Source organism: Papaver somniferum, chromosome 3 (assembly GCF_003573695.1).
Source record: "Papaver somniferum cultivar HN1 chromosome 3, ASM357369v1, whole genome shotgun sequence".
NCBI classification, from domain to species: Eukaryota; Viridiplantae; Streptophyta; class Magnoliopsida; order Ranunculales; family Papaveraceae; genus Papaver; species Papaver somniferum.
The window spans coordinates 54,552,534-54,568,098 of NC_039360.1; positions in this window are offsets into that span (position 1 = coordinate 54,552,534).

Genomic DNA, 15,565 nt, shown 5'->3' on the forward strand with positions numbered 1-15,565 from the left:
ACGACTCTATCTGGCGACTTTTCGTCGGATTGTTTTTCCGGATTCATTATGTATTTGCTGATTTTCCCTTTGATTTTAGATTTCCCGTTGTTTGTTTCCTTACGATTTTTTTTTTTTTTTTATCATTCTCTTCAAGTTTTGTTCGCTGTTTTGATTACTTTTTAGGGTACGAGGTTTCCTTCTTTTTTAGGGTTTTCTTTTTGCAGTCGTTATGCCTAGAACTTCTAGAGCCTCTTCCTGCATCGCAACCCCTTCTTCCCAGTTGCCTTTGGGTTCTCCCTCACACACAGACGAAGCTGCACTGAACGACAACTTCTGTCATTGTCCGTTCAAGCGTTTTTATAGCTGCCAGGATGGGATTCAAGGCAGGGGCTTCGCTAAGGGTTCCTTCGTGAAGCATTTATATGATAAACACCTTTTCTCTGATGATAGTAAAAACATATGCAGATATTTGACGACCAATAACTTGAACATTTACTTGGCTTGGGAGAAAGCTTTGTACTGTCTACGAATGTGGTTGTGTTGTAGATGCATGAATCTTCATGGTTGGAAGAATCCGTGTAAGGGACGAGAAGGAGTTGTGCATGGAGATGTCGTTGCAGGGCCTCGCAACGATGTATTGGCCGATTTTCTTCTCCATGGTTTGGATAAACGAGCTGAGGTAGTTGTTGATTGCTCGGGTCTTTCTACTGTTACAGTTTGCGATGCTGTTAGAATGGATGGTACTGCTGGAGTTGATGGCTCAGGTATTTCTAGTGCTGCTGAGAATGGTATTGTTGCAGTGGTTGGTACTGTTGGAATCCTCTCGACTGATCTTCTCGATGCAGTACTTCAGAGACATTTCACGACTGTCCCTTGCATTCCCCATAATTGCAGGCTAGCATTTTCGATGACGCTGAAAGCTTGTATTGATAGGGTTATTGTTAACCCCGGGAACCCGTCAGCTTGGTTGCAGCTTGTTCTTCTACCAATCTGCACTCTTACATTGTTCTAACCAAGAAACTCAGCTGAGAAAAAGTTTGGCAATCGGAAGCGTCTGCAAGTCATGGCTATCAGCCAAGCTCTTGCTGCCTGGAAGGAACCTAACGACTGCTTTACACTGGTGAGTAAACTGCTTCAACAACCTGCTCTAAATGGGTCTAGGAATGAAGATTTGAAGAAATCAGGGGCAGCTACTTTGTTGGCTTGTCGGAAGAAGTTGAGATGTGGTCATTTCGCCGCAGCTATTCAGGTCTTGTCTTCTTCTAGAGTAGCTCTGTGTAATCAGAATACTTTCCAAGAATTACAGGACAAGCACCCACCTGCACCTCCTCCTGACATTCTCGGCGATGCTGTCATGGTTGATCCAATCACAGTGCACTCCCGCGCAGTTTTGGGGCTATTAAGAGTTTCCCAAAGGGAACATCATGTGGTTGTAATCGTTTACGCGCGTATTTGGTCGATGTAATGAGTGCGGCAGCTGTAGCCGTTGCAGACGATTTACTCGCTTCAATTACAGGGGTTGTCAATCTTTGGTTGGCTGGAAAATTCCCTGCAGTTCTGGTGAGTTCATTGCTAGTGTGCTATTAACTCGGTTACTTAAACTAGGAGGTGGTATTAGGCCCATTGTTTTTGGTACGGTTTGGCGTAGGTTGGTTTCGAAGGTGGCTGCTTTTTTCTGTTGGCAAGGCTATGTCGTCTTATTTAGGTGATTACCAATTCGGGGTTGGTGTGCCTGATGGTGGAGAAAGTATTTTACATGTCGTACATCGCCTAATAGAGATGAAAGGTTACTCGGAAAAAATGTCAATGTTTCTCATTGAATTTTCTAATACTTTAAATATGGTGAGCCGATCTCAGCTCATTAAGGAAGTTCGTCTTCATTGTCAAGGTATTTCTCGCTGGGTAGAATTTTGTTACTTGAGACCTGCTAAACTCTATTACGACCATTATATTTTGTCTTCTGCACTTGGAGTTCAGCAAGGTGACCCCCTCGGTCCCTTACTATTCGCTTTGACACTTCACCCCCTGGTGAAGATTATTGCTTCGCAATGAAAACTTGATTTGCATGCCTGGTATCTCGATGATGGTACAATTATAGGCGACACATTGGAGGTGGCCAAAGCATTGAACATTATCGAAACAGAAGGACCAAGCAGGGGTTTACATCTCAATATTAGGAAAACGGAAGTCTTTTGTCCTTCTATTGATCCCATAAGTACAACAGATGGTGTTTTTCCTGTTGATATTGGTAGACCTTCTAATGGTGTCAAAATTTTGGGTGGACCGGTGAGTTTAGACCTGAACTTTATCAGTGACATGTTGTTGAGTAGGGTGAATAAAATTGCTCAATTAATGTCTGCAATCAAAAAACTCAAAGACCCTCAAAGTGAGATGATGTAACTTCGCAATTGCACTGGTATGTCTAGATTATATTTTGCAATGCGTACTACCAATCATGCGGCCTTGCAACCATCCACTGCCCTCTATGATGATCATTTACTTAAGTACTTGAGACTATTAATCACTGGCGATGGTGCGGGGTTTGGTCCTTTAGCAGCAGCGGTTAGCTACCTTTCCCATCAAAGATGGTGGACTTGGCATTTACACCATGGCGGACACCAACACCTACTGTTACCTTGCTTCTCAGAGTCAGACTATTTCGGTACAAAAAGTGATTCTTGGGAACTCATTCTCAACGGACAAAGGACCCGCTTATCAGTTTGCTCTTCAGAAATTTATCCAGGTATGTGGATTACCTTCTACTTACGGTGTCAATGATACTCCCCCCCTCCCCCTTCCATGCACTCCCTGGCAGTTACCTATTTTGATGCGGTTAAAAAGAAAATCCCAGACCAATTTTCTATGTCTGCAAGAGATTCCATTCTGTGGCAGTGCAATCTTGTTAAGCATGCTCAAGACTACTTATTGGATGTACCCATTAGTGGGCTCAACCAGTGCATTGGAACTAGACAGTTCAGAGCCGTGCTTTGTTATCGTCTTGGCATCCCACTTTTTGTTGAGAATGGTTTATGCCCAAGTTGTAACAGATCTGTGGACATTTTTGGGGATCATGCACTTCACTGTGTTAAGGATATAAGAACTAAGTTTCGACATGATCTAGTTCGTGATGTAGTCGCTGATATGTTACAAAGCTAGTGTGCCTGCACGTAAGGAAGCTTCTCTTGGTTTTCTGACGGATGAGAACAAAGATTTGAAACCTGTTGATATTCTTGTGCTCAACTAGGAAAATGGACAAGATGTTTGTATGGATGTCACAGGTGTCTCGCCCTTCACTGGTGATGGTGTTCGCTCTTATGTCCCGGGAAAGGCTATATATAGTGTCGTTTCACGTAAACATACTAAATACTTGGACAAGTGTGTTTCACATGGCCATGGTTTGGGTGTCTTAGATTTCTCTGCCTTAGGGGAACTTGGTGAAGATACTTTGTGTTTTTTCAAGCGTCTGAAGAATTGTTTGGTTAATAACGATGCTGGTAGTGGTTTTGGTAGTTTTATTTTTCATAGGCTAGGCATTGCTATTCAAAAAGGTGTTGGAGCCCAGCTTGTTGCTAGGTTGCCAACCAAAAGTTTTGTATAAGTTTCCATAAGAATAATATTTGTTTTGATAGTTTAAGGAAAAAATACTTTTATAAACAAAGTGGACAAATAAAAAAAGACAGACCAAAATAGAATGTAGGACAGTTAATAAAAAATAGATGGAGTACTAAGAAAATGATAATATACAATTATCTACTGTGGTATAAAAGGAAAACAAACAAAAAATATTATACCATATTAGTGAAAAACAGTATCCCAATTAAGGACGGTATTTGAAAAATTACCTTGAAAGGGGCCGGGTAGTAAAATGCTAGCCTCCATACCAGATAATTCTTTTTTTTTACCACAGTAAAGATCCAATAAGATGTATAAGTAAAATAATATCCAGCATATTCCACAGTAAGATGTTTGTTTAACGCTTTCCAAAATGATCCAGTAAAATGAGATCCAGTAAGATGTCTAAGTAAAATAATATCCAGAATATACCACAGTATGATGTCTTGCAACACTTCAACAACTACCTCCATGTTTCTTAAGACCCTAAGATTTTTGCAACACTTCAACTAGTTTTCCATGTTTCTTGTGATCCACTCGACCACATAGTGAACACTGAGGTGAACCAATACCTTCTTAAAGTAGGATAACCAGAACTTTTTGACAAATGCGCTTAAACTGCCACCACCCTCATCACCATTACCTCCCCCTCATTATTGACTCCCCCATTTCCACCATTATTACCATTATTAGCTCCATTTGCACCATTTCCAAAGACGTCCATTAGATGGTGGCCTCCATGTCCAGCCATAGGTAAGCCTCCATTATCCCCATTAGCGCCTTGGTTTAATATCATCCTGCCTGGTCATTCTGAGTAGGGTTCTCCTCATCAAAGTCAGTTGGGGCAGCATAAAAGATTTCATTATCTAGTTCCTTGTGAACGGGTGCAGCTTAGGGGAGTTTCTCAAAATCAGCAACTAACTCAGACACCAAATTTCTGACTAGTTGCATTTGGTCATCAGTACTGATATCACCCTTAGGTGACACGTATCCAACATGTTTCCTTTCTGGAGTAAGGCATGTTACTCTTGGGAAGTCATTCTTGCGAAAGTCTCCACAATATCTTGTTTCATTAATCGATTAAGATTATTGTGAGGTGATTGATAATACTAGGTTGTTCTTCGGGAATATAAGTCCGGTTTATCAATTGGTTCCTGTTCACCCTGATTTATCAAAAGATGGAACAAAACTCGTAGGTATATCTGTGGGAGACAAATTTATCTATACAATACACTTTTCTGTGTGAGACATATTTGTTTATCAAGTCTTCGACTTTGGGTCGTACCAACTCTTAGTTATGGGTGAGATCAGCTAAGGGAATCAAGTGCGCAGAATACGACATGGTTCAAGAGGCGTAATGAACACAACTGTACCTTGATCAGTGTGATATTGGTTAGGGCTCAACCAGTGTAGTCAATATCGGCCGTATCGGCCGATATATCGGGGATATTTCGGATATCGGCCCAGAACGATACGATAAGAAGGATATCGGGGATACGATATTCGCCCGATAATATCGGCCGTATCGGTCGAATATCGGCCGTTTCGGTAAAATATCGGTCGTATCGGTCGATACGAAATTTTCCTACATTTCCTGATATGAGATGGTATTGGTCGTTTTCTATAAAGTTTAAGGGTAATTTTCGCGAAGAAAGTCTTCCAGGTGGTAGTAGAGGTGTATGTAGCTCTCGAAGCAAGTCTACTAAAGTTACTCTTTTGTTTTTTTGATAAAATTGATGTTATCTATTATATCTTATCCGAAAATGTGTGGAGAAATGTTTAATATAAAATTATAGTCTATAAATCTAGAACCGATATTTCAACGATAATATCCCCGATATAAAATCGTACCAGTGTATCGGTCCCGGCCGAGATGAACCGATATCCGATATTAACTACATTGGGCTCAACTACATTCCAGTCCGAAGTTAACTTCATAGTAGGCTAGTGTCTGTAGCGGCTTAATACAGTGTGGTGTTCAAATCTAGACTATGTCCCGGGGTTTTTTATGCATTTTTGATTTCCTCGTTAACAAAATTTCTGGTGTCTGTGTTATTTCTTTTCCGCATTATATTTTGTTATATAATAGAAATATCACAGGTTGTGCGTAGTTCAATCAATTAGCGAATCCAACCTTTGGTTGTTGATTATATTGATTGACACTTGAACATTGGTCTTTGGCAACGTTCAAGTTGTTTCACATAATAATCAGGCTCATGGATTTCTATCTGTTTGATTTGATGATTACATTGTGAAACAGAGATACGAACTCTTGGATATATTTCCATTGATTGAGTCTGACTGTCTAGTTGATTCTCTTGGAATTATATTGGAGTTTTTCCATACAGACTGCTAAGCGAAATCTGGTACAAACCTTAGTGATGGTGAAAGATCTTTTATGCTGAGTTGTACTCCTAGCCATTTAGTATCTGTAATAGGAGGAAACTTTCTTGTGGAAGAATATAATATTGACAGAGAAGCATGAAAGATGGGTCTTGACCAGTGTGTTCTGAATGTTCGAAGGAGTAAACCATCAGTTGACCAACTTAGTGCTTGTTTAGCTAGATTGCACACACTCCGATGGACGTGAATATTTGTTTCCCTGCTCTGACCGAGTCACATACGCAACTCCGGGTTATGTAAACTTCTGAAATGATCAACTCGAGCTTTTCCATAATTTTGTAATGGTTGTTGAATATCCAGTACAAGAACCTCCCACTACTGAAATGACTTATGCTCGTCCAAGATTGAATCCAATCCCTAATGATAAATGGAAAATACCCCTTGGGTGTTCGCAATTAAGTTTTTTTTCTTGTAGTTTTTGTGGAAGTATGACAATTGCTTCTTTAACCATTCCATTAATTATTATTTTGTTAGGATGGGTGCGTAGTGAGACCTCGAATCGCTGCAGACTTTATGGAAATCGAACCAAGTCCCCGGGGTGGTGAACCCAGAAGCAAATATTATAGGATGTTACCAAATGTCGTGAATTCTCTTGTTACTTCTTTGGTTAGTTGTTGACGCTTCTTCCTCCATGACATTATCTTATCCGTATAATTAGGATTGTAAAACAAATATTTGTTACCTTGTTTCAGGATTTTTCTCCATCAAGCATTAACGGTCTTCGGTTCACTGCTACTAGACGAGTAGTTCATGAATCAAGCATTACTGAAGAAGAAGAAGTTGATGTAAGTATCTCTTCGCACAACCATTTATGAAACTTCATACATGAAATAATAATGATTGTTGTCGATGTATCCAGGAGGAGATTCTCATGGATAAACAGGGTGTTAATGATGCCCATTCGTCTTCGAAAGATGGTGAGAAAGAGAATTCTCAAGAGTCAGGACCGAATGAAGGTAATAATGCTCCTAATAGTGACACCGGCAATACTGATCCTTCGAACGGTTTAGAGACCACTCAAGTAAGTTTCCATCTTGTATTCTCTTCATAAAAGTATAAAAATGATGATTTGTGAATGAATGAATGAGAATCCATGTGAATAAATGAGAAGTTTCGCCGAAATACGTCACCAAAAAATTCAGAATTCAGTCTTTTAATAAAAACGCTGTAGAATCTTCATCCGACATTAGATTTTTGCGATCTACCCCAGTTTTATTATGCCCAGGAAATTCCCTAGATTTTTAAAAGAAGCCTTTTGGGTTTTGAGCATGTTTAGGGGTCGAAATCGATGAAACAGTAAACTTCCAGGAAATTTTCAGCCGTCTGATGCGTGTCGTAACCACAACAAATTAGTGAATATTTTTCCACTCAATTAACAAGTAATATGGTGGTAATTAAGTTTGTTCCCACAAGGAGCAGGAGGTTTTAGTTGTTTAATTGTCACAAAAGGGGGGTTTTCTTGTTTTAAAGTTTGCAAAAAGAAAGTAAACAAAGTAATCAAAAGTTTAATTTGAAATCAATAAGAGAGATTAGATCAAGGATTCGTTCTTCGTTGCAAAACAATGGTTCAAGTTATGTTCTTTTCCACTTTTTATTAGTCAGAACCGAATGAAGGTAACGAATCCTTGATCAATAAGAGAGATTATCACCAAACGTAGGATAGCAGGTTCGCTTAGCTAACCACCTTGAGGTTCGCTTACAAGATGTAATTCCCTCGAACGCATTAAGATTTATGAATTTAGGTTTAGTACTAGTAGTTAAACTCGGTTCGCTCGGTCAACTTTCTAGCGTTGTTTTCATACACAATTGCTCCACAGAATCCCTCTGCAAGGTCTCGTGTTTTCTACTTGTGTAAAGAATCAAGAAACAATTACGTATTCCCTAACTTTTACTAGCTTTAGATTGAATAACAAATCATTTCAGTTGGCCACCTAAACGATCTATCATGCAAGCATAAACATTCTTATTAGTAAAAACAAACGATAATCATGTGAAAAACTTCAAAGTAGGTTTAAAACAAAACTCAAATCATATGTTAAGAACTAGGAATTCATCCCCAATCAATAAGAAAATTAGCTACTCATGTTTTTGAAATTCACACCAATAGTTAAAATAAGAATTTTGAAGTTCACAAAAATAATTAAAAGAGGAATTTTGAAAAGCAAGCAAAAACACAAGTGTTGTGTGTATAAAAGTGTATAAGTGTAAAAAGTGTATTGAGAAAAGTAGAGAAATTCTCTATTTATAGGCTTCAATTTGCTTGCAATCCTCTTATGAATAGAATCCCTTTCCCTTTGTAGCTCAACTTCCAAATCCAAGTCTTTCTCAAATCTTTCATCTTCTCTTTCCAAATTCAAACCAAATTCTTCATCCAGTTCCAATTCAAAGTCTTCACACCGATGCTAAAAAGTTATACAAAATTCTGTAATTTTTAGTCGCCGAAAAAGTCCCTAGAGTTCACCGGAATCCGGTCAGAAAAGGACCGGAATTGTGCTGCCGGTAATGGAATTTTCTACTCCGCTGACAAAATACTCCGTTATATTTAACTGTCAAACTAACGGTCGTCGTCAGTCAATCAGGGTCAAAGGAAAAGAAGTCAGCCATCGAGTCAATTATCTAACTCGTCTGAACGGTCTAATTGGCTTGGGTTGAATCGGCTTATCGGCCGGTATTGAGTTGACTCAGCCGAGAAATGATTTCAGCAGAGTCTCCCCTGTTTCTGGTTGTTTCCCGACCATTTTTCAGGCCATTTTTTTTGGTCTTCTCCTGTTAAGAATCCTAAGCATACATATAGTTCATTTCAACCCATTCTTCACTGCAGCTTAAGCATATGTTGCAGGACTTCAATTCTTCATTCCACCAACACCTTGTCCTTCAGCTCTGTCTCATACTCTTCCTAGTTATATTTCAGCTGCATCCATCTTCATTTTCACTTCCTTGGAATAGAATCTCCATCTGCTTTTGTTGCTATCATTCACAACCATAAACCCATGAAAATCATCAATTCACCTGCAATCTCCCATCACCAGTTCTTATTGAACATCAGCAACAACAACTTAATTCCTTCGAATCCAAACACAAACCCATCTTCTTTATTCAACAGAGATCAACAGCATCAGGGTCTTCTCGTTCTCAAACAAACTCAAACCCTTAATTCAATTTTAGCTATTCGATTTACAGAAATGACAATGAGATATTATTGAACTCAAAAGATAACAGAATAGATCACAGGATTAACATGATGATCAGTCACAATTTATAGACAGTAAAGTATCAGAGTCCGTACAGACATGCTGTCCAACACATCACCACAGACTGTCAATATTACAACAGACAAAGAAAATACTACAGGCACCTATAACTATCTATAACTGTGTTTATTCACTAATATCCCCCCTCAAGGTGAGCTAATAAGGAGACTGAACGCTCAGCTTGTGACGCGAAAAATAAAATCTTTGAGAAGATAAACCTTTGGTGAAGATATCTGCAACAAGCTCATTTGTTGAAACATATACTATACGAAGAGTCTTGGATTGAATAAGCTCATGAATAAAATGGAAATCCAATGCAACATGCTTCATCTTACTATGAAGAACATGATTGGAAGCAAGAGAGATGGAACTCTTGTTGTCACACCCTAGTAGAGGATAAGTAGGAAGAAAAATACCCAAATCCTTTAAGGGCTGAGAAACCCAAAGAACTTCTGCAGTGTGTGATAAAGAGCGATATTCAGCCTCAGTAGAACTGCGTGCCACAATTGGTTGTTTCTTGGATGACCAAGAAATCTGGTTGGAGCCAAAAAATATACAGTACCCACATGTAGAGTTACGATCATCAGGATTACCTGCCCAGTCAGAATTAAAGAAAGAAGATAGTGTTGTCAAACCTTTCTGCAGAACAATGCCATAGTCGGCTGCGAGTTTAAGATAGCGTAGTATACGTTTAGATGCAACCAGATGAACTAATATATGTGCACTCATGTGCTGACAAACTTGGTTAACTGCATAACAGATTTCAGGGCGAGTCCAAGTAACATATTGCAATGCGCCAGCAAGAGATCTGCAATCACTAACTTCTGACTCAGTAAGAAGAGAACCATCAAACTTACTCATTTTTGTAGCAGCAACTGTTAGAGAACTGCTCGGTCAAACTCGCATGCGTTGCTATCTCAAGCATGTTTGTCAAAGTTAGTGATCAAAACTATAAGTCTTGATTTCTAGTCTCTTATAGCTAAGTCTCAGACTAAGATAATAAGTGTAGTTGAGCTCAAGGACTTCATGGCGATTCATCATACAAGTAGAAGATCTACTCAAGGAATCGGTGGAACTTCTCGACCAAAATGGTATGTGGAGACTTGAACTTATATGTCACTCAAAAGTCTATCTATTCTATCTCCTACTCTTTGACACATTTGGTATTTCGAGCCGAGAATACCTCGCCTATCTATATCTCGAAATATGTGTTGGTAAGCTTTTTGCTTCGACCAAGTTTATCTTTACCTAGTGACGAAAGTCATGAATGTTTCAATCACTTTGAAAATTGCTTTGACGAGAAATAGTGTAACAACTATATAACGTCCTCTAAGAATGTTTCAATGATTGGAATGAGAGTTTAGTTTATATAACCAATGGATTCCTTGAACCGAAGTTTTCGAACTTTGTGGATCAAGAGAACCGGAAGTATGGAAAGTGCCAAGTCCGCGAACTCAGTCCTCGAACTGCCGAAGTTCTCAAACCCGAGAATTTCTGCTTGAGTTGACAAACTACTTGCGTGAGCCAAGTCCGTGAACCCAGTCCACGAACCCAGTCCACGAACCGGCGTAGTTCTCGAACCCGAGAATTTCTGTTCGAGTTTGTAAACTCTATCCGGTGTCTTAAGTCCGCGAACCTAGTCTGCGAACTTGAGAAGGTTATATATCTAAAGATGATTTCTGAACTTAATCTTAAAAGACTAAGGAATGCATTTGCAAACCGTGGCTATTAAAGTTCATGAATCGATTCGAGTGAATCAAATCATCTTTGCTTCAATTGTGTCTTGTGTAGTTACATAAGATTTCCTTGCATTTGACAACTCTCTTAACTAGTTCATTTGAGTCAATTGAGCTAGTTATGGTGAAGAATAACATAGTTGGTATGAAACGTCATATGGTTAACCTCTTTGGGTAGACTATTGTTAAACCAACAATGTACACGTTTGGATGCGGTTAACAAACCTAGAAGCGTACAGTCATTTGTGTATGGCAAGCTAAGTTTTCGATCTAACGGTTGAGAAATGTTAGCTTGAATCTAAATCATGTTTTCATATAATGGTGGATATTGATTGCTTTGTAACTAAGGAAAACCCTGATTCGAAAGGCTATATAAAGGAGACATCTAGTATTGTGCAAAACCAATCCCCACACGTCCGTGTGATACTAGTTTCTCTGCTAGAGTCATTTCTCCTTTAACCTTTGGTTTTCTTCTTCTAAAACCAGGTTAACGACTTAAAGACTTCATTGGGATTGTGAAGCCAGACCGATACTACTTTTATCGTAGTTGTGTGATCTGATCTTGCATCTTTTATCGTAACAGTACAATCATATTGATTGGCTTGAGATCGTAAGAATTCTCCGATAGGCAAGATATAAAAAGTAATCACAAACACCTTCGTCTCATCGTTTGTGATTCCACGATATCTTGTTTCGCTACCATACGATTAAGATTGTTGTGAGGTGATTGATTAATCTAGGCTTTTCTTCGGGAATATAAGACCGGATTATCAATTGGTTCCTGTTCACCTTGATTATTATCAAAAGACGGAACAAAAACTTTTAGGGTTTTTCTGTGGGAGACATATTGATCCTTTGATAGACTTGTCTGTGTGAGACAAATTTGTTTATTGTTAAAGCCTGCGATTTTGGGTCGTAGCAACTCTTAGTTGTGGGTGAGATCATCTAAGGGAATCAAGTGCGCAATATCCTTCTAGGATCAGAGGCGTAAGGAGTACAACTGTACCTTTGATCAGTGGGAGACTGATTGGGGTTCAACTATAGTCCAGTATGAAGTTATCTTGGAGTAGACTAGTGTCTGTAGCGGCTTAATACAGTGTGTATTCAATCTGGACTAGGTCTCGGGGTTTTTCTGCATTTGCGGTTTCCTCGTTAACAAAATTCTGGTGTCTGTGTTATTTCTATTTCCGCATTATATTTGTTTATATAATTGAAATAATACAGGTTGTGCATTTGAATCAATCAATTGGAAATCCGACCTTTGGTTGTTGATTGATATTGATTGATCCTTGGACATTGGTCTTTGGTACCGTCCAAGTTATTCCTTGTGTTTGATTATAGACTCGCTGATTTTTCTATTAGCTTGAGTGTATCAAAGAAAGAGAGAGACATTAACTCCTTGAGATACTTTTATCTAGATTGAGTCTGACTGTCTAGTTGATTCTCTAGTAAGTGTTTCGGAGTTAGTCCATACAGATTGCTAATCGAAATATTGGGTGGTGTTGTTAGACCCCCGCTTTTTCAGCAACTGCAGGAGTAGAGCATGGCTTAGCATCCAACATATGTAATCTTTTGAGTGGATCAAGAACATATTTAGCTTGAGATAAATGCATGGAAGTAGAGTTTCTCTTGACTTCTATAACCAGAAAATAATGAATGGCTCCCATATCTTTGATAGGAAAGGAAAGACTGAGATTTCGAATAACTTCATTGCAGAAACTTGAAGAATATCCAATGATAATAATATCATCTACATAAACTAGCACAATAGTGAGTTAAGAGCCAAATTGGTGAATGAACAGAGAAGTATCAGCTTGTGAAGTGTGAAAACCAATAACTAAAAGAGCATTCATTAATTTCTCATACCATGCTCTTGGGGATTGCTTAAGACCATAGATAGATTTATTTAGTTTACAAACATGATTAGGTCTTGATGGATCTACAAACCCTGGAGGTTGAGCCATGTAGACATCTTCTTGTAAATCTCCATGCAAAAATGCATTACTCACATCAAGTTGCTTGACCAACCAATCACTGTGAACTGCAAGAGAGAGAATCAATCTCATGGTAGTTGGTTTAGCAACAGGGCTAAATGTTTCATCATAATCAATTCCTTCATATTGATTATAGCCTTTGGCTAATATCCTTGCCTTATGTTTATCAATAGAACCATCAGGATTATATTTCAGCTTAAATACCCACTTGCAACCAATAATATTTTGGCATGGAGAGGGAGGGACATAAGACCAAGTATCTGCATCTTTGAGAGCTTTATTTTCATTGTACATTGCAGTCAACCATTTTGGATGTTTACAAGCTTGGGTATAAGAATTAGGAACTGAAGGAGTAACATGTATCATGAAAGCAGTAGAAATATGATGCTTTGTAGTGAAATAGGTTTTTGGTTTTAGATTACCACTTTTACCTCTGGTGATCATTTGATGAGCATTGTTGATGAGAGTTAAAGGAGCACCAGAAGAACTTGCAAATGTTGTTGAACTACCAGAACTTGAAATGACATGCTCAGAAGACGGTGCAGTATCAGGCTCAGAGGTTGATGTAGAAACTTGAACTGAAGAAGAAGTAGCAGCTGAAGTACATACAGATAGGCCTGTCAATGGAAGAATTTCCGTCGGATATTTAGAAATCCGATATCCGATAGGTTAAGCACTATCAGATATTCGATAATATCCTATAGGATATCAAAATCAGATATCGTTTCCGATAGGCTAAGCTATCGGATATCGGATTTTTGTCCGATAATATCCGGTTTTGAAAAAAATGTTAAAAACTCTTTAAAAAATGTTCATAATTGAAATTTAAGTTCAATTTTTCAAACATTTCATATCGGATATCGGATATTAGGGTAAATCACAAATATGGTTAGGGTACATCACAAATAAATCCATGTTCTATCGGATATCGGATATTAACCAAACGTATAAAACCTATCCGATTCCGATAGGTTAAGGAAGAAATATCTGATAAATATCCGTATCTAATATCCGATATCCGATAAAATTGGATAAAATCCTATAGGATCCCGAATACTCGGAAACGGATTCCGGATATCGGATATATATTGACAGGCCTAGATACAGATTCCTGGGAAGAAGTATCAAATGAAGTAGAGACACTAGCAGGTGGAGAAACAACAGAAGTTGGCTGAGCAATATCACTATGAAATAGTTGTGAGGTAGTACTTGTATTAGATACTTTAAACAGTTTGCAAGCTAGAGCTGGAAAATGATTCTCATCAAAAGTAACATGCCTGGAGATATAAACTTTTCTTGAATAAGGTTCAAAGCATCTATATCCTTTCTAAGACTCAACATATCCTAAGAATATACAACTTGCTTCTTGGTTGAAGTTTATTGTCTGTATATGGCTTGAGCCATGGATAACATACACATCCAAAAACTTTGAGACTTTGATAATTAGGTAAAGAGCCATATAATCTTTTATAGGGAGACTTAAAGGAAACAGAAGCAGTTGGTAACCTATTTATCAAGTAGTTTGCTGTCTTGAAAGCATCAAACCAAAATGAATCATCTAAATTTTCTTGAATTAATAATTTTCTCCCTGTTAGATCATTGCACGGTCAAACTCGCATGCATTGCTATCTCAAGCATCTTTTTCAATGTTAGTGATCAAAACTATAAGTCTTGATTCCTAGCCTATTTGTAGGTGTCTCAGACTAGGACATAGATAGTGTAGTTGAGCTTAAATCTCTCGAAGTTCGTCTCTTGAAGACGAAGAACTACTAAGGGGAGCTTGTGGAAATTCTTCGACAAAAAGTATGTGGAGACCTGAACTTATCTATCACTTGGAAAGTCTATTTCTACTATCTCATATATTGAGACATAAGTCGTGTTACGATATAGTTTTCTCTATACACATTTGAGATTTCGAGTTGAGTATCTCTCGCTTACATATTTCTCGAAATATGTGTTGGTAAGCTTTCGCTTCGACCAAATTCATATTATATCATGAGAAAATTGCCGAGTAACATCTTACATGGTTTGTATGATACAATCATTTGATGTAGGCTTGAAATGTTTTGAAAATGATTATTTCAATATCTTGAAAATTGCTTTGTTGCTAATAGTGTGTGAAAACGGCTATTGTCATTATAAAAGAATGTTTCAATGATTGAAATAAAGAGTTGATGATGTAACCATCTTTGGATATAAGCATATATAGTGTGTTCACACATTAGTGTATAAGTCCATAAACCGGGAGCCAAGAGTATGCATATGTGTGTATACGAAATTGGTGAAGGAGACAGGTTAAGTATGCGTACCCGTACGCATACTGGCGGAAGTTCTCGAACCGAGAATTTCTGCTGAGTTTGGTTTTGGCAAAACTCTTAACTAGTCACCTTAAGTATGCGTACTCGTACACATACTGGCGGAAGTTTATGAACCGAAAATTTCTGCTGATTTTGGAAATTTAACAAACTCAAAAACCGGTTGCTTAAGTACGCATACCCGTACGCATACTTAAGCCGGTTACTTTGTGAAGTCAGTCAGTTCATGGACTTAAACATTTAAATCATAAGGAATGTAATCTTCGCAAACC